The sequence below is a fragment of the Miscanthus floridulus genome, chromosome 9, assembly GCF_019320115.1.
Source record: "Miscanthus floridulus cultivar M001 chromosome 9, ASM1932011v1, whole genome shotgun sequence".
NCBI lineage: Eukaryota > Viridiplantae > Streptophyta > Magnoliopsida > Poales > Poaceae > Miscanthus > Miscanthus floridulus.
This window is the reverse complement of record NC_089588.1, coordinates 57,291,073-57,310,652: the sequence shown is the minus strand read 5'-3', so window position 1 is coordinate 57,310,652 and position 19,580 is coordinate 57,291,073. Positions and strand designations below refer to the sequence as shown.

The window sequence follows — 19,580 nt, the reverse complement described above, 5'->3', positions numbered from 1 at the left end:
CGTCTCAAGGAAAGTGCTCCCCCCGTTGGTGGATTATGGGTGTGCGTCCCGTGCCTCCCTTTCCGGTTTTTTTTTGTGTTTTTTATTTTCCGATATATGTAACTCTGCTTTTTTTTATAAAGATAAAAAATAAATAATAAGGAAAGTGCTCCCCCCGTTGGTGGATTATGGGTGTGCGTCCCGTGCCTCCCTTTCTGTTTTTTTTTCTTTTCTGGTATATGTAACTCTGCTTTTTTATAAAGATAAAAAAAATAAATAATAAAACAGTATTACAGGTCCTCGAAACTGTGACTATTACCTAATAAATAAATATTTCTATCATTGAGTTGTCACTTAATTTTGATGAGGAATAAATTATTATTATAAAATGAATCTACCAATGACTTAACTAATCAACTTGAATCGACCGATGGCTTAACTAATCAAACTGTAAACTAAAATCTTGAGTAGTTTGTCATCCAATCTAATCAATTAAATGTTTCTCCAAGTTGTCCGCATATACCAGTGTAAATCTCCAAGTTGTTCGTATATATACCAGAGCAACTCTCGACAAGGGCTGGCATGTGGAAATCAAGAAACTTATCGGTCATACTTCATACTCATCAATAGAGAGACCAATTCTTGATACGATGATGACTAATCATTGCTGACTTTGATAACATATTAAAATTAAATATTTTTGTGGATCCTCAAAAGAAGTCATAGAACATGATATCTAACTCTATCTACACATGAATAGTATGAAAACTAAAGTTATGATATATTTACGAGTAAATATATTTACGCCTTATAACGAAAGAAAAAATATATCAAGGTTATATCTAATTCAATACATGAAGTAATAAGACATTGCCATATTATTGCTAATATTTACTTATATTATGGATGCCATGTTCATCATAAAATAAAGTACAAATTTTATTTTTTTATAAAAAAGGATAAAACATAAATAGATATGTGACATTGCCATCCTTGTTTTCATAAAAACAAGCCCATTCGTTTGTGATTGGTGCAACAACTACTCAACATAAAAAATAGCACCTATATGAATTTAAACTATTGCAGCCGTTGCAGCAGTGTAGCAACATGAAGCGAATAAGTTGAACATTTGATAGCGTTTTTTTTTTGTTTCCCGTTGCATTGCGCGGGCATGTTTGCTAGTTAATACCTATGCATCTATCTATGTAGGTAAAAAAGACAGACCATCTTATAGTAATTTGGAACAGGGGAGCAGGAAACAAACAGCTGCTGGATACAGTCAACCGGCGAGAGATCGAAACGTACGCACCCGGCCAATTGCTTTGCATCACGGCGCCGCGGCCGCTTCTGAACGCGTTGTGACCTGCTGGTGCTAGATGCCTGGATGCTGGTTGCTGCTGCCGATGGATGGCTCGCTGGCGCTTGCATGCATTGCACCTCTGACTTCCCGCGCGAGAAACTGAAGTCGCGACGTGTTATAGCTGGGGCGCGGAAGATGTCCTTCTTCAACTGGTGGAACTGCATGCGCGCTCTGCGCGGGCACCGTCCTGCTCGGCGTCACCGTCGTCGTCTAGGCGCAGGACCGCCTCGGCTGGGGCGCCGCCACCCTCGTGCTGGCCGCCGTCATGGCCGCCTCGCTCGCCGTCTTCCTCGCCGCCCGACGGACCTACCGCTACAGGGTGCCCGACAGCAGCCCGCTCACGCCGCCTTCAGGAAGAGGCGCCTCCGGCTTCCCGACGACGCCGCCGAGCTGTACGAGGTCCAGCCGCCGCAGAGTGTCAACAAGAGGCTGCTTGCCACACCGACCGACTTCGGTAACATAACAACTAAACTAAAGCGCTCGCGAAATGCAGTTGCTCCCAGGGAAAATTAATGCAATAGTGGCTCGTACGTACACATGCAGGTTATTCGACAGGCCGGGCGGCCATACTGGAGCACGGCGGCGCCGGCGAGGACGCGAGCGGGGCGTGGCGGCTGGCGACGGTGACGGAGGTGGAGGAGACGAAGCTAATGCTGGCGACGGTGCCCATCTGGGTGTCGACGCTCAACTTCGAGATGACGGCGGCGCAGGGCTCCACCTTCTTCATCAAGCAGGGCAGCGTGATGGACAAGCGCCTGGGCGGCGCGCGCTTCGGCTTCGAGCTCCCTCCGGCGTCCATGTTCGCGCTGTCCGCGGTTGCCATGATACGGTGGCGGTCTACGACAGGGCGCTGGTGCCGTGCCTGTTCCGGCGCCGTGCCGGGACGACGCGGGGCGAGCGCGGGCTCAGCATCCTGAAGCGCGTCGGCGTCGGCATGGCGTTCTCGACCGTGGCGCTGGGCGTGGCGGCGGCGGTGGAGCGGCGGCGCCGGTGTCGTCGGTGCTGTGGCTGGTGCCGCAGTTCGTAATCATGGGCGTGGGCGACGCGTTCGCGGTGGTGGGCCTGCAGGAGTACTTGTACGAGCAGGTCCCCGACGGCATGCGCAGCCTCGGCTGTTGTAATCCTAGCTTGGACCAGCTCATAGTTATCGGCCTAGATTAGAATAAGGAGAGCCCAATCCTAACCAGGTTGAGCGCGTCAGTTAGTTGGAGCCAGATGCATGCTGCGTTCATGCAGTGGCCTCCCGTTTTCTTAGTTTCTGCAGAGTAGTGGAGGTACTCGACGTGCTCTCGACCGTGGGATGGCGCGGTCCAGTCGGAGGTCATGGGGAGTGCAGCGTCGTGGCGCGAAGTGCGCTCAAACATTGTACGTTTATATCAATAGAGTCAAAAAAACGTCGCAAGTAGTGCGCGGCTCCAAAAACACTCTCGAGTTCGTGTGTGTTCTTCTGAGTTCCTGGTGTGCAGTTAGTGTGCTCGACTTGTCTCCGGCGAGGGGCGCCAGGCAGCGTGGACAACAATAGGTACCGGAGCTGTAAGATAAGGGACTTAGCGCGTCGTGATGGGGTCATCGAAGGGCCGAGGCCGCTCGCCGCTGCCGGCAGGCACGAAGGAGAAAGGCTACGGCTCGGGCAACAAGTCTCCAAGGCGTTCGCCGTCCCCAAGCCGTTCACCGACGCGCCGTTCGCGGACTCGCGGCGCTCGCCGTTCGCGAACGAGACGCCGTGAGGGCGCCGTCGAGCGCGCCGTGAGGGAGACGACCGGCTCCGGCAACTGGCCGCAGCTCACGAAGACGAACTACGACTCGTGGTCGCTGCTGATGAAGCTGAAGCTGCAGTCTCACTATCTTTGGGAGGCGATTGAGGACGAGGACGTCGACTACCACGACGACCGTTCCGCGCTGGAGGTGATTTGCTCCGGCCCCAGGAGATGGTGCCCACCCTGGCGACCAAGCCATCGGCCAAGCAGGCGTGGGAGGCGATCCGGACGATGCGCGTCGGCGACGATCGGGTGCGGAAGTCGACGGCGCAGAGTCTCTGTGTGGAGTACGAGCAGATCGCGTTCCGAGATGGTGAGTCTGTCGAGGATTTCGCCCTGCGTCTGTCTAATCTCGTGCAGCGGTTGGCGATCCTCGGCGACCCAGAGCCGGAGCCGAAGGTGGTTGCCAAATACCTCCGCGTCGCTCGACCGAGGTACAGGCAGCTCGTCATCTCCATCGAGACACTCCTCGACATCAACGAGCTCACGATCGAGGAGGTCACGGGGAGGCTCAAGGCGGCTGACGACGGGCACGACACCGGTGGAGGTTCAAGCTCTTCCACGGCGCGCCTCAACCACACGGAGGAGGAGCTAGTGGCGCGGGTGGTGTCCCGGCTACAGCTCTCAGGCGAGGTCGGTTCCGGAGCTGGGCGGCCTCCACCGTCCAAGCAACGACACGGCCGCGGTGGTGGCTCATCCCAAAGCGGTGGAAGAGGTGGTGGTTCCAAGCCACCCACCGGCGGCGATGGCAAGAAGAAGAAGATCGCCGGCGATGAATGTGCTTACTGCGGCAAAACGGGCCATTGGGCTCGCGAATGCCGCAAAAAGAAACGCGACGAGGCGGCCCATGCGGCCCAAGCGGAGGAGGAGCCCAAAGAAGGGGCGCTGCTGCTGGGGGTGACGTCACTGAGCGTCATTCATTCCCCAACCTTGCCGCCGTCATACACTCCATCGCCGCAGTCGTCTGAGGGCGCACGTTCCGTCAAGATCGAGGGCGGGGGAGTGCTACATGGGCTCTTGCCGAGGCGGAGCCGGAGCCCATGGCGCACGTGGCTCTAGTGTCCGCTGCGGCGGCAGATGCATCCGCATCCTCGTCGCAGGAGCGTCAGGCGGTCCACCTCGAGGAGAGCAAGCTGTTCGTCCAGCTTGGCGAGAACGGCGGCAACGGGCGGACTCGATGGATCCTTGACACGGGGGCGACGAATCACATGACCAGGGAGCGGTCTGCCTTCTCCGACATCGACACCGGCGTGCATGGTACAGTCCGGTTTGGGGACGACTCCATCGTCGAGATCAAGGGGCGTTTAACCATCTTATTCAGCTGCAAGACCGGGGAGCACCAGAGGCTCGCCGGCGTCTACCTCATCCCCAAGCTGACGGCGAACATCATAAGCCTCGGGCATCTAGATGAGGATCGGTACAAGGTCCTAATCGAGGATGGGATCCTGCGCATTTGGGATCAACGCCGGCGTCTTCTGGCGAAGGTGCAGCACTCGGCGAACCGGTTGTACACCCTCGACCTCAGCATCTGTGCGCCGGTGTGTCTCGCCGCACACGCCGACGACGTCGCCTGGAAGTGGCATGCGAGGTACGGTCACCTTGGTTTCCAAGGGCTCAAGCTGCTATCCAGGAAGGAGATGGTCCGAGGGCTCCCGGCGATCGACCACGTGGAGCAGGTGTGCGAGAGCTGCCTCACCGGGAAGCAACGTCATCAGCCGTTCCTGGTGGTGAGCAGATTCCGCGCGTCGCGTTCCCTGGAGCTCGTGCACGTGGATCTCTACAGGCCGATCACGCCGGAGACACCGGGCGACAAGCGCATGTTCCTGCTTGTCGTGGATGACAGAGCCGGTACATGTGGCTGATCCTGCTAGCGTCCAAGGATCAAGTTGCTGCTGCGATTATACAATTGCAGAAGCGTCTGGAGGTGGAAGCTGGAGAGAAGCTAGGCACGCTGCACACCGACCGCGGCGGCGAGTTCATGACGCAGGCGTTCGTTGACCACTGCGCAGATCATGGGGTCCAGCCACACTTCACCGTGCCGTACACGCCTCAGCAAAATGGCATGGTGGAGCGGCGCAACCAAATTGTGCTGGGGATGGCCCACAGCATGATGAAGGCAATGAACGCGCCCGGATGGCTCTAGGGTGAGGTGGTGAGCACCGCCATCTTCGTGCTGAACAGATCACCTACGTGGAGCATGGAGGGGAAGACACCTTACGAAGTCTGGTATGGCCCTAAACCGGCTGTGCACTTCTTTCGCACCTTCGGTTGTGTTGCCCATGTGAAGGTCACCGGTGGACACTAGCGTAAGCTGGACGATCGTAGCACACCCATGGTGTTCATCGGCTACAAGCTCGGTTCAAAGGCGTACAGGTTCTATAATCCGAGCATGGAGCATGTTCACATATCGTGAGATGCGGTGTTTGAAGAAGGAAGGGCCTGGAGCTAGGGAGACAAGGCGGCGAGCATGGCTCCGGGGGAGCCATTCATCGTGGAGTACATGACGTTGTCTTCCCAGGGCAGCAGGCACGTGCCGCAGTCACCAGCGACATCACCACAAATGTCGCTAGCGCACACTACCTCTGCCACGCCTACTGCCCCAACACCAGCGACACCAGCACAGGAAGCTGTTCCAGCGGGTTCGCCTACACCAGGAACACCTGCAGGAGTGGGGTTTGCATCCCCACCACTAGGGGAGCTGGACCTCGACGCCGACCACAACGACGAGGTGCCACTCCGGTTCATAACACTGGAGAACGTTCTGGGACCGGCGGCTACTCTGGAGCTTGCTGATCGGGAGCTAGATGGCGAACTCATGCTCATCGTGGATGATGAGCCCACCACGTTCGAGGACGCACGTGGCGACGAACACTGGAGGAAGGCCATGATGGAGGAGATGGCCTCCATAGAAGAGAACAGCACCTGGGCACTCTCTGATCTACCCCCAGGCCATCGCCCGATCGGTCTGAAATGGGTGTTCAAGCTCAAACGCAATGAACAAGGGGAGATCATCAAGTACAAAGCCCGGCTCATTGCAAAAGGCTATGTCCAGCAGCACGGAATTGATTTTGATGAGGTATATGCTCCCGTTGCTCGAATGGAATCAATTCGAACCCTTCTTGCAGTGGCTGCACAGGAAAATTGGCTTGTCCATCACATGGATGTCAAGTCGGCTTTTCTCAATGGGGAGCTCAAGGAGGAAGTCTATGTCCGGCAGCCGCCAGGCTTCACTACTGCTGGGCACGAAGGCAAGGTGCTCAAGCTAAAGAAGGTGTTGTATGGGCTCTGCCAAGCTCCCAGAGCGTGGAACATCAAGCTTGATCACAGCCTGTGCGAGCTCGGTTTCAAGAGGTGTGCAAGTGAGTACGGCATGTACACAAGGGGAGCTACAACGTCGCGGGTGGTGGTGGGTGTCTATGTTGATGACCTCATCATCACAGGCGCGACACACATGGACGTTGAAGCGTTCAAGAAGGAGATGCAGCGGCTGTTCCGGATGAGCGACCTTGGTCTTCTCTCTTACTATCTGGGAATCGAAGTGAAACAGAGAAAGAACTTCATCTCACTGGGGCAGGCCGCCTATGCAAAGAAGCTGCTCGACAAGGCGGGTCTGACTGGTTGCAACCCGTGTCAGACTCCTATGGAAGTCCGCTTGAAGCTATCAACCAAGAGCACCACACCAGAGGTGGATGCTACTGAGTACCGAAGCTTGATCAGCAGCTTGCGGTATCTGATCCATACACGTCCAGATATAACCTTTGCAGTGGGATACCTGAGCAGGTTCATGGAGACACCACGCAAGGAGCACCTGGTCGCTATAAAGCATTTGCTGTGATATATCGCAGGCACGGTGGAATTTGGCATACTCTACTCCAAGGTCGCCAGTGGTGGCGACAACAAGCTGACGGGGTACAGTGACAGTGATTTGGGGGGAGATGTCGACGAACGGAGGTGCACTGCAGGAGTAATCTTCTTCCTTGGGGACAAGCTGATCTCATGGCAATCCTAGAAGCAGAAATCAGTGGCACTCTCCACCTGTGAAGCTGAGTACATGGCCGGTGCACTTGCAGCGTGCTAGGCTGTGTGGCTCACCCGGCTGCTGACAGACATCATCGGCGTTCAAGTTCAGCCGCCGGAACTAAAGATGGACAGTCAGTCTGCCATCGCGCTGAGCAAAAATCCTGTGCTTCACGACAGGAGTAAGCACATTGATACACGCTTTCATTTCATTCGTGACTACGTGGAGGATGGGAGGATTTGCCTGGACTACGTGAGCACTCAACAGCAGCTCACAGACGTCCTGATGAAGTCTCTTGGGCGAGGAAGCTTCTGCGAACTGCGTACCAAGATTGGCGTCATCAAGTTGAGCTGATCCGAGTAAGTCTTAGGGGGAGAAATGTTGTAATCCTAGCTTGGACCAGCTCATAGTTATCGGCCTAGATTAGAATAAGGAGAGCCCAATCCTAACCAGGTTGAGAGCGTCAGTTAGTTGGAGCCAGATGCATGCTGCGTTCATGCAGTGGCCTCCCATTTTCTTAGTTTCTGTAGAGTAGTGGAGGTACTCGACATGCTCTCGACCGTGGAATGGCGCGGTCCAGTCGGAGGTCATGGGGAGTGCAGCATCGTGGCGCGAAGTGCGCTCAAACATTGTACGTTTATATCAATAGAGTAAAAAAACGTCGCAAGTAGTGCGCGGCACCAAAAACACTCTCGAGTTCGTGTGTGTTCTTCTGAGTTCCTGGTGTGCAGTTAGTGTGCTCGACTTGTCTCTGGCGAGGGGTGCCAGGTAGCATGGACAACATCGGCGTCAGGCTCTACCTCAGCGTCTTCGGCGCGGGGAGGTTCCTGAGCAGCCTAGTGATCACGGCGGCGGACCGCGCCAGCTCCTGTGTGTAGGAACCGGCGGTGACCGCCGAGCTCCTGATCTTGCCGGCGGCGAACACAGGCGAATGCTGCCGGAAAGCGATCACCACACACACAGAACGCACGTGAGAGTGGAGAACGAACACAGAGAACTTTGCGCTGCCCAACTTGCCGCAGCTTTTCAGTTTTTTCTCGTTCTCTTTTATGTGAATGAACGACAAACATGGGCTTGGAGCCCGACATCCCCGCCACAATGCAACACTGCACGGTAGTCCATTTTACTCGGTCCTACGTCTTTGGGACGCTCAGGGCTGGCCCAAGCTTTATTGCAGACGGTGTCGCCGGCGCTTCAGGTCTCGGCCTTGGGGCTACCGTCCATTGCTGAGTCGCATCCCTTTCCCTTTGGCTCTGCTTTTTTGGGTGCTTCCTAAGGCACCGGGGTCGCCGTTGAGACTGAATCCAAAGGGAGGGTAGGCAGTACACTGGCCAGAGTGGGTGGTGTAGTATGATGCTCAGGGCGAGAGCGCACATCAGGAGGGTTCCAAACTCATCTTGCTTTTGGTCCCGTCGCCGAGGTTCGGCTCATCGAGGATCAGAGCACGCTCGGCCTGCTCCACTGCTTGCTTTTCGCATTCATAGGCGTCTCTTAAATTACCAGTTATGGTAATTACACCACATGGGCCTAGTATTTTCAGTTTGAGGTAGGCATAGTTTGGGACCGCCATGAATTTGGCGTAGCATGGCCTTCCAAAAATGGCATTGTATGGGCCTTCGAAGTCGACGACCTCAAAGGAGAGTGTTTCCTTACGGTAGTGTATCTGGTCACTGAACGTGACGGAAAGGGTAACTATGCCGAGTGGCATGACCCGGCATCCCGGAACGATCCCGTGAAATGGGGAGCGCGAGGGGCGTAGCTTTCCTGCCTCGATGTTCAACTTCTCATAGGCATCCTTGTAAAGGATGTTTATGCCGTTGCCTCCATCCATCAGGACTCTTGTCATCTTTACACCCTTCACCACTGCGTTGACCACTAGGGGAAAATGACCTGCCTCGATGACATGATCAGGATGATCGTCCGTGTCGAAGGTGATCGGACGTTCTGACCACTTTAAATAAGTGGGCATAGCGGGGGTAGTAGCCAAGATTAGCCGACGTGTTACCTTCTGATGGCGACAATCCTCATAGGCTTTCGGGCTGCCGAAGATGTTCATGATGTCCTGAACGTGAGGGAAGTCATCTTGATCGTTGTTGTCGTCTCCCTTCTGGCCTTTGCCCTGAGTGTTGCCCTTCGATGCATCCTTGCCACCTTGTCGGGCGATGTGCTACTAGTACGTGTGGCAATCCTTGGCCAGATGATTCACCAGAAAGCCGTGATTCTGGCATGGCTTGTTCTTGATTTCTTCAAACCTGCCTCAGCTCCCATGGCCTTGCTTCTATTTGCTGCCATCACTCTTCTCGACGCTGGACACAAATTCGCCTCTGCACTTGCGGTCCTTCCTCATGGGTGAGGATTGGCTTGATTTGTCAGCGGGGCGTGATTTGTATTTGCCATTGCTGGCGTTAAGATAGTCCTCGCCGTCGGCGTGCTTGTGAGCTAAACCGAACATGTCTTGATGCTGATGTTCTTCTTTCGCCCAATATCGCGAATGAGGGCTTCATTTTTGACGCCTGCTATGAAGGCGTGGACGACACTGGAGTCCGGGACCTCTTGGAGCTGGTTCTTGCGCTGTGTGAAGTGCTTTATGTAGTCACGTAGGCTTTCGTCTGACCAACGCTTACATCCTATGAGATCCCATTGAAAGCATCTAGGCCCCTAGTGAGTTTCGGCAATTAATGACAACAGAAGATTATTATGACTAACGTGTGTTTTGCAGAAACAATTTGAGTTAGATCATGATAATGGTGATTGTTTGGGCAATCAATGGTATTCATGCCCCTATCGATGGAAATCATTTCGGTTTTCAAATGATGGACAACAAGATCAAGGACGGCTAGTTCTAAGTGTCATTTGGCCTTGGAGAGACACTTAGATTAGTTTAGGGCTTTGTTTTTCCTTTGGTTGTACTATTAAGGGGGGTATGAACTAGTAGCTTGACCTAGGTGAGTCTAATGTGTTAGGTGTGGTGCACACTTGTCAAATTTAGCACTAGGTAGCTTAGAGTTAACACAAAAATCATTTGAAGTCGACTCCATTCACAAAGTGTTTTGATTTGGAAGTGTTTGGAGCTATGACAGAGGGACCGGACGCTGATCCCTGTGGGACCGGACACGTCCAGCCAGTGTAAGACAGCGCAGAGGGAACCCAATAGTCGACCAGACTCTGGCACAGTGTCTTCATCGGACACGACTGTGCCTAGGGTTTTGTCTCCTATGAGGACCGGACGCTGTGCCCATGGCACCAGACACTGGAGGCCAGCGTGTCCGATCCAATTGAGAGAGGTTCCAGAGAAGGATTTTGATGATCGGACGCGTTCGGTCAGTATGGACCGGACCCTAGCAGAGTCTGGTCACACTAGCCGTTGCCTGTTAGAGCTGACGTCACGTAGCCGTTGGCTACTGATCGGACGTGTCTGGTCACCCCGATAGGCACATCCGGTCATCACTGAAGTTGCTGAGTTGGACCTCAATGGGTATGTTTGATTGTGGGGTGTATAAATACATCCCCTACTCATCCAATTTAGTTCTCTTGTTCATTTGTTCAGCTGAGGCAACCATTTGGAGTTCAAGTGAGAGCAAGTGCCTAGTGGGGTGATTGAGATTTGATAATCTAATATTAAGGAGCTCATTAGTGTCTAGGGAGTAGCAAGTGTGCATCCACCTTCCTCATTAGCCTTGTTTGGATCAAGTGAGAGTTTGTGCTTGTTACTCTTGGTGACCGGCATCACCAAGATGTTTTGGTGGTGATTGGGAGCTTGGTGATCATCCAGCGGAGCTTGTGGATGACCCAACTCATCTTGTGAGCAGTTGTGGGCGATTCACCGTGCCGGAGTGGCAAAGAATCAGCCCATAGAGAGCACTTGATCCTTGCGCGGATCAAGGGGGAGCGACACCCTTGCGTGGGTGCTCTAACGAGGACTAGTGGGGAGTGCCGACTTTCTGATACCTCGGCAAAACATCGCTGTGTTCCTTCCCTCTCTTTACTTTGAGCAATTCATTTCTTGTCTTTACATTCTTAGAATTGACATGCTAGAGTAGGATTTGAACCTAGAGTGCTAAACTCATTGTGCATTAGAACAATAGGATACACAATTAGGCACTAGGGTGAAGTGGGCTAAGGATAGGACTTATTTTTCCAAGAATTTTTAGAGAAGCCCGATTCACCCCCTCTTGGGCACCTTGATTCTTTCAATTGGTATCGGAGCTGAGTGCTCTTTGATTTAGGCTTAATCGCCTAGAGCAAGATGTCTCATGGGGATAGACCCCATCCCTACTTTGAGGGAGATGACTTTCCTTATTGGAAAATTCGTGTGGAGGCGTACCTAGAGGCTATAGATGTTGGAGTGCTTAGAGCCGCCACAAAAGGCTTCCCAAAACCTAAGGATCCTACAAACATTGTTGGTGATGAGGCCAACTATGAAAAGTGGAATGCAAAGGCCAAAAAGACCCTCTTTAGAGGCCTTTACAAGGATGTCTTCAACCATGTCCGGAACCACAAAAACTCCCATGCACTATGGTCGGACATTTGTGCGCTCCATAAGGGAACTAAGAGTGAGCGTGAGGAACGCTACCATCTTATTATCAAAAAGCTAAATTCTTTTGAAATGCTTCCTAATGCATGTGCTAATGAGATGTATTCACGCTTAAATGTGCTTGTAGAGGAAGTCAACGGGCTTGGACTTACACAATTGCAACCATCCGATGTTGTAAGAAAGATATTGAGTGTTCTTCCCATTGACAAGTATGGGCATATTGTGACTATCCACGGTGATCTTTCCACATCTACACCAACATAAAAATTGGGAAAGATCAATGTGCATGAGATGTACATACACATCACTCCACAAGATGGCTCTTCCTCTTTCACTAAGAAGAAAGATTTGGCTTTCAAGGCTAGCCAAGAAAGGAAGGGCAAAGCAAAAGTGGCTCTTGAAAGCTCAAGTGAAGATGAAGATGACACCAACATTGCTCTCATGGTGAGGAAGACCACCAAGATGCTCAAAAAGCTAAACAAGAATGGTGTCAAGTTCGATTCCAAGAAGAAGAAATTCTTCACAAGTAGCAAGAGGAAGCCCATCTCTGAAACAGATTGCTACAATTGTGGTGATCTTGGTCATCTAGCTCATCAATGTCCAAAGCCCAAGAAAGACAAGTACAAGAAGAAGTACAAGGACAACAAAGATGACTCAAGTGATGATGAGAAGAAGAAACAAAAGTCATACAAGAAAAGAGATGGCAAGAAGAAGCAACACAACAAGAAGAAGAATGGCAAGCTTATATTGTTGGTGGTTGGCTCACGAATATTGAATCATCAAGTGGCTCATCCGGTGAAGATAGTGATGATGAGAAGGAGAAGGTGGCCGCTCTTATGATTGGGACTTCACTACCTCCACCATCACCACCGCCATTATCCTCTACACACCTATGCCTCATGGCCAAGGGTGAACGAAAGGTACAAAGTGATGATGACAGTAGTTGTAATGAAAGTGGTAGTGATAATGATGATGAATTTGAAGCACCTTCTTATGATGAACTAGTTGCCTTGCTTAACAAGTACTCTAAAATCATAAGAAAGACAAGAGCTAAAAATGAAAAGCTTGAACTTGAGAATGAATCTCTTCTAGCTAAGTATGGCATAGCCCAAAAAACTAGTGATGAGCTTAGAGATGAAAACAAGGTTGTGTCATCCACCCTCAAGGAGCTCAAAGCTAACTTAAAAGAGCTTAAAGAAAAATATGATAAACTTGAGGGGATACACAAAGAGCTCAACACTAGTTATAGCTTGCTAAATGAAACACATGATGCTACTAACCATGTTGTTAAGATTGATATAGCTACATCATGTGATGATTTGATTGATGAGAACATTGAGCAAGGATCTAGTAGCAAAGGCAAACAAGTGGTTGTGGCCGATCATTATGATGATTTTGTCAAGATCAAGAATGAGAATGAGAAGCTAAAGAAAGATTTTGAGAAGCTATCAACCAACAAGACAATTGTCATTGAAAAGCAAGGTGAAGATTATGATATGGCTCTTGACATTGAGATGCTTAGAGAGGAGAACAAGAGACTCAAAATTGAGAAGACTCATCTCAAGTTGTGTTTCTAGGTCCACCTAACAAGATAGGCCTAGGCAAATTTGGGTAGCAAAGTCACTAGTTGAGAAAGTGGTTGGCCCCCGTCAAGTGTGGGTGCCTAAGAATCAAGCTTGATCTCTTATGTGTGTAGGTGAACTACAAGACCGATGGAAGTCATTGGGTTATTGATAGTGGTTACACACAACATATGACCAGTGATCCTCGTATGTTCACCTCACTAGATGAAGATGTGGATGATAAAGAAAGGATTACATTTGGTGACAATTCAAAGGGCAAAGTACAAGGGTTGGGCAAAGTTGCAATATCAAATGATCACTGAATCTCAAATGTGCTTCTTGTTGCTTCATTGAGTTTCAATTTGCCATCTGTTGGTCAATTGTGTGATCTTGGCTTTCAATGCTTATTCGCCGAGAAAGAAGTGGTTATGTAAAAGAAGGATGATGATAAAGTCATATTCAAAGGCTTTAGATACAACAACTTATATTTAGTAGACTTCACCTCCGATGATGCTAACTTGAAGACATGCCTATTCACGAAATCATCTCTTGGGTGGCTATGGCATAAAAGGCTTGCTCATGTTGGAATGAGTACACTCAAGAAGCTATTGAAGAAGGACATGGTTAGAGGTTTGAAAGATGTTGTGTTTGAGAAGTACAAGCTTTGTAGTGCATGTCAAGCTGGCAAGCAAGTTGCCAATACTCATCCATGCAAGGCTTATATGTCAACATCAAGAGTGTTAGAGCTTCTCCACATGGACTTATTTGGACCTACAATTTATGCAAATTTGGGAGGCAACCTCTATTGTCTTGTAATAGTTGATGATTATTCAAGATATACTTGGGTGTTCTTCCTTTATGACAAGACCAAAGTGGCCACATCATTCAAGAAGTTTGCCAAGAGAGCATAAAATAAATTTGATGTGAAGATAAAGAAGATAAGAAGTGACAATGGCAAAGAATTTGACAACACAAACATAGAATGCTATTGTGATGAAGTTGGGATCAAGCATGAGGTCTCCATAACTTGCACTCCCCAACAAATGGTTAGTAGAGAGAAAGAACCGAACATTGATCACCCTTGCAAGGACTATGCTTGATGAGTACAATACACCGAAGAGTTTATGGGCCAAAGCTATCAACACCGCTTGTTATGCATCCAACCGCTTATTCATTCAACGATTCCTTAACAAGATCCCCTATGAGTTGCTCAGTGGGAACAAGTCGGATGTCTCATTCTTTCGGGTGTTTGGTTGCAAATGCTATATCTACAAGAAGCGACAACACCTAGGGAAGTTTCAAAGACGTTGTGACATTAATTTTCTTGTTGGTTACTCATTGAAGTTCAAAGCATATCGTGTATTCAACCATGCCACCGGCTTGGTAGAGGAAACATATGATGTGGAATTCGATGAATCCAATGGCTCTTAAGGAGCACATGAGAATTTTGATGATGTAGTGAAACGATCCACGATTTCCTTGAAGGGAAATCCATAGATTACATCATAATGTGATAGTCCCAGGAAGATCAAGCTATCACATTATCATTATTCAGTTGATACCATAGTCATACATCACGAATTATAGGTTTACAAGGTATTACATCACTGAGATACACACTATAGTACAACACCGTACTAGCAGAAACACACACAGAGTAACATCAGAGTATATGTAGCGCCTCAGCGGGTGAAGACTCCTCCTTCATAGGCAACCTTGCGCGTAGGACAAGACCACCTAATCCTTCTAATCAACGTTGTGGTAGTCGTAGACGGCTTCCAAACCTGCTGAACAATTATCAGTACGATTTATACTGGCCACTGGCTCCCACCCTATGCTTTGCGTTTGCTTTGTGGTAAGTGGTATGCAAGGGTAAACGAAAGGCCTACTATTTGGATATAGTTTTCCTATGCAAGTTCATCAATATTTTATAATTGTTTCTCAAGTTTTAACCCATTTCCATCCATCCATCCCATCCCATATCCAACACAGTCACACCACACTCTCACATCTCACCACCACGCTCTCTAGGCAACAAGGACAACTCCCTCTCATCCTTGCCTCAGCGGCTAACAGCCGTATCCAAACCAAACCAGGGGGAGAGAAGGGAAACACCTCTCACTAATCAAGGGAAGCGTAGAACATAGGAATGTCCATAACCGTGGACACGGCTATATGTATTGATTGATCAACTCTGCAGAGCGTGTACACCTGGAACTACAAGATCACCATCATCGACAGTGACCCCATCTAGGCTGATACCGGGCTACCCTCTAACCGGTACGATGCCACCCTACCACTCAGCCCTAAGGCACTCTGGAGTCCACCGGCACGCTGAGACTATGAGACATAGAACTAGGCCACGAAGGTCACCATGCTGTCTTAGGAGGGTGTGGGCCACCAGCCCATACCTCCCTACACTATCCGCTACCAACCTAGTAGTAGTGGCACCGCCCTAGCTAGACGGCATGCTGTTTCCCGCCCATCAGGAACGAGTGGCGTGCAGGTCCTATGAGCCGATTCTCTCAACATACCAGTCCTTAGGGGGACCAGACAGGACATCTTCGCAAGGGGGATAACCAACACCATGTGCCTCGATGGCACCTCCATCCCGAGGATTCACCCCATGAAGACACTCCTCCCCGGGATCTACTCACCTCACATGTACCCGCCACAGGTACCTCACACAGGGGATGCCTAGGTCACACCCCCTCGGTAAGACTCCTCCAAAGACTAATCGTAGCATCCTATCCGATCGACTCAACCCTCACCACACACCCAAGACACAAGCCAAGATCTCCCCAAGTTGTTATCATTGTAGTGGCACATAGTGCCTAGCCACTCACAAACAATCCTCCACTCAGCATCACATCATAGATATAATGCAAAGTAGAAGTAAGTAGCGAGCAAGTAATGCGAGTGTCTATCCTAACAGCAGGTGTGTAGGGGTAAGGTTGCGACAAGGTAATGGCTTTCCAAGCAATTCTACCATGCAACCTATCATAGTTCATTTGCAAAAGTAAAGCACTAGCATATATGTATTTGCATGTCTAATAGGATTCTACGAGGTTGGGTGGAACATGGCACCTTCGTTTCTGTCATCGCCCAACTCAGTGTACGCCGGGTCAGCTTTGTCTTGCGAGTCCTCTAGAGCTGTTGCACGTGTAACCGGTAACACTATAAGCTACAGATTTATCACAAAGAACCAATAAAACAGAGAAGAACCAAATGCACTCATACATGGCTGTGCATTCAAGGGTGGCTAGGGAACATGGTAGGCATAAGGTGGCTCAGGTCATGGTTAGAGTGCTATGGTGGGATTTGGTTCAGCCCAGTCATACAATTTGGTGGTGACTCTTGTGTCGGTGTTGGGCTGTTACAGCTACATGGGTTGAATAGGCCAAGGCTGTGTTATGCTAGGATTGGATGAGGCCGACAAGTGGAGGTCCATCTTTACTATGGTCTAGTCTAGGTTGATCCTGGTATTACCACATGCTAAGCTAGGGTTAGGTCACATAGCTGTAGGTCAGGATTCTACTTGGTCATGCTGTGGCTGAGTTGCGGGGTGCATGTGTAGGCTTGATGGCAAGGCGGCATGCAATCGACTCAGCCCCAAACCGCTGGGTTAGCCTAGGTCAGGGGCACTCGGGTGTCGTGACAAGACCGGCAAAAGGGCCTTAGGCTTGGCTCGGCTTGGCTCAAGTTGAGTGAAGGCATCATCTCACTTGCTTTGGAGGGGGTGGTTCAGTACAAGGGAACAGTGACTCCACTTGGGTTAGAAGGAGCATAGTGCTTGGTGTGTTTAGGTGGGCTTCTCGCCATATTGAGAAGTCAAGGCTGCTACGCTTGCCTTCAACTACTAGCGATGTAGAAGGGCTTAAAAGCTTGTTAGCTCGGGCTACTGCTAGGCCACCAAGGTGCTTGATGGTAAGGCTTTGGCTAAGCTTGGGCAACGGTGATGGCACAGACTCAATGGTTTAGGTTCACCGTGCGTGCTTATCGCAGCGTTCACGTGTACGTCTAGTGTATGTTCGAGTGGTCGGGGGTCCAACGACAAGCACCCAGAGGTGGCTTCCAACACCGACCAAGGAATCTCTGCATGCTTGGCTTGGAGGTAGCATGGTATGGTGGCCGTGTACGCGTGTAGCTCGACGTGTGGTGGTCATGTGTTGCTATGGTAGACTTGCGCAATGGCTAGTGGTTGAGACACCATGATAGCATTAAGTGTGATTTGGTGAGCGCGGGTGGTAGTGCTAGTGCGTAGAGGTGTGGCGTGGTGCAGCCGGGGCAGGGCAGGATGGTGTTCCAACCTGGGCAAGGTGTCTTGACCGTCGTCCATGTGCATGGAGGGCAAAATGCCCGTGCACTACTAAGGTGTTGCTTGTGCTTGCATGCATGGCCACGGCGGTGCTATGCTGCGTGTGAGCACGGGTTTGCTACGAGGCCGGCAAGGGCAGCGATGAGTAGGAGGGCCACGGAGTGCTCGACAAAATGCTGAGGCGTCAGTGTGTGCAAGGCGGTACCTTGGGTGCACGATAGTGGCAAGCTAGGGTCTTGGCCAGAATGTGCATGTCCGTGATGCTACACGTGGCATGTGTGCAGGGTTCGAGTGGAGCTGAGTTACGCCCTTATGCCTCCCAGATGGGAAGGTGAGGGTCGACTTAGCATCGATAAAATGGGAGCGGTCTAGGTGTCCTGGATGGCATCCGAGAGTTCGGTCACGGCGCACTCGGGTTCGTGGTGGCCGCAATAATGCGGGGCTAGGCCTCGCACAAGCGATAGTGGGTGACATTGGTGTTTCCCCCGGTTATGCAATGCGGGTCATGCCATGGTGCTTGTCTGTGTGGCAAAAATAGTCACAAGCCGGCGTCGTCCGAGGCATGAGTGCCACGGAAGGACACGGCGAGTGCGTGTGTACGTGTGACATGTCTACAAGCATCGTTAACACGTGGTCGTCGAGGTCCCTTGAAAGGTCCTAAATGGCTAGAGGGGGGGTGAATAGCCTAATAAAAAATTCTACAACAACACTAAGGTAAGATGGTTAGATAACTAAATGGCGTAAAGTGAGTTTTGCGCTAGCACTACAAAAAGATGCAAGCCACCTATCCACAAGTCTAGTGAGATATACTTATCTAACCACTCAACAACTACTACTAGCGAACTAGCAAGAAAGCTAATTACAACTAGTAAAATAAACTATCTCTACACAAGATGTATATCAATGTAAATACCAAGGAGTGATAGAGATGGTTATATCACCATGGCAAGTGAAGAATCGATAAACACAATGAAATCCTTGGAGGAATGATGACACAAGATTTTTACCAAGGTTCACTTGCTTGCCGGCAAGCTACGTCCTTGTTGTAGTGATTCACCCACTTGGTTCACGCGCTAATTGGTATCACACGCCAAACCCGCAATCGGGTGCTGCACAACCAACACAAGATGGGGATCCACAAGCTACGAGCAATTCACTAGAGATGCCTTTCGTGAACTCCCATGGGGAAGGCTCAAGAACCCCTCACAATCACCACGATCGGAGACGGAGACAAACACCACCCTCCACTCAACGATCCTCGCTGCACCAAGCCATCAAGGTGTGGCAAACACCAAGAGTAACAAGAGGAATCCACAGCGAAACACAATCACCAAGTGCCTCTAGATGCAATCACTCAAGCAATGCACTTGGATCACTCAATCTCACTTAGATTTGCAATATCAAGCAAGGAGATGAGTGGGAGGGAGTATGCTTAGCTCAATGGGATGTTAGCAATGTCAAATTGTCAAGAGAGTTGGCCCAAAGCTGGCCAACTAGTATTTATAGACACCCCATTGAAAACATACCCGTTGGACAACTCATTGGGCTTTTTGTACACACACCGAACGCGTTGCAGGGTGCACCGGACGTGTTCGGTGCCCGTGCATCCAGTATATCGCCCGTTGACACACACTACTACACAAACTTTAATGGAAGCGGGTGTTTTTGATTTTCCGCGGCGGGCAAAGCTGTCCGCCGCGGTCTAGAGGCCACGGTAAATCGTGGCTTAACCGCGGCGGGCGGCTTTGCCCGCCGCGGTTAACCTATTTACCGCGGCGGGCGGTGTAACGTGCCCGCCGCGGTTAACCTATTTACCGCGGCGGGCGGTGTAACGTGCCCGCCGCGGTAAATATACTTTTACCACGGCGGTCACGTTGAACCGCCCGCCGCGGTAAATTATTTTACCGCGGCGGACACGGTACACCGCCCGCCGCGGTTATGTTAGTTAGCCGTGGCGGGCATTATTATTTGCCCGCCTCGGTAAATTATTTCCTGAATTAAAAAAAATACAGCAGCATATAATTAAATTCAAATTCAAATTCAAATCACATC

General features: G+C 50.5%; 1 pseudogene; it reads left to right on the top strand.

The window, feature by feature from the left end:
• The first annotated feature begins 1,363 nt into the window (after positions 1–1,363).
• Positions 1,364–2,500, top strand: LOC136481974 (protein NRT1/ PTR FAMILY 5.6-like; annotated as a pseudogene).
• Positions 2,501–19,580: the final 17,080 nt, after the last annotated feature.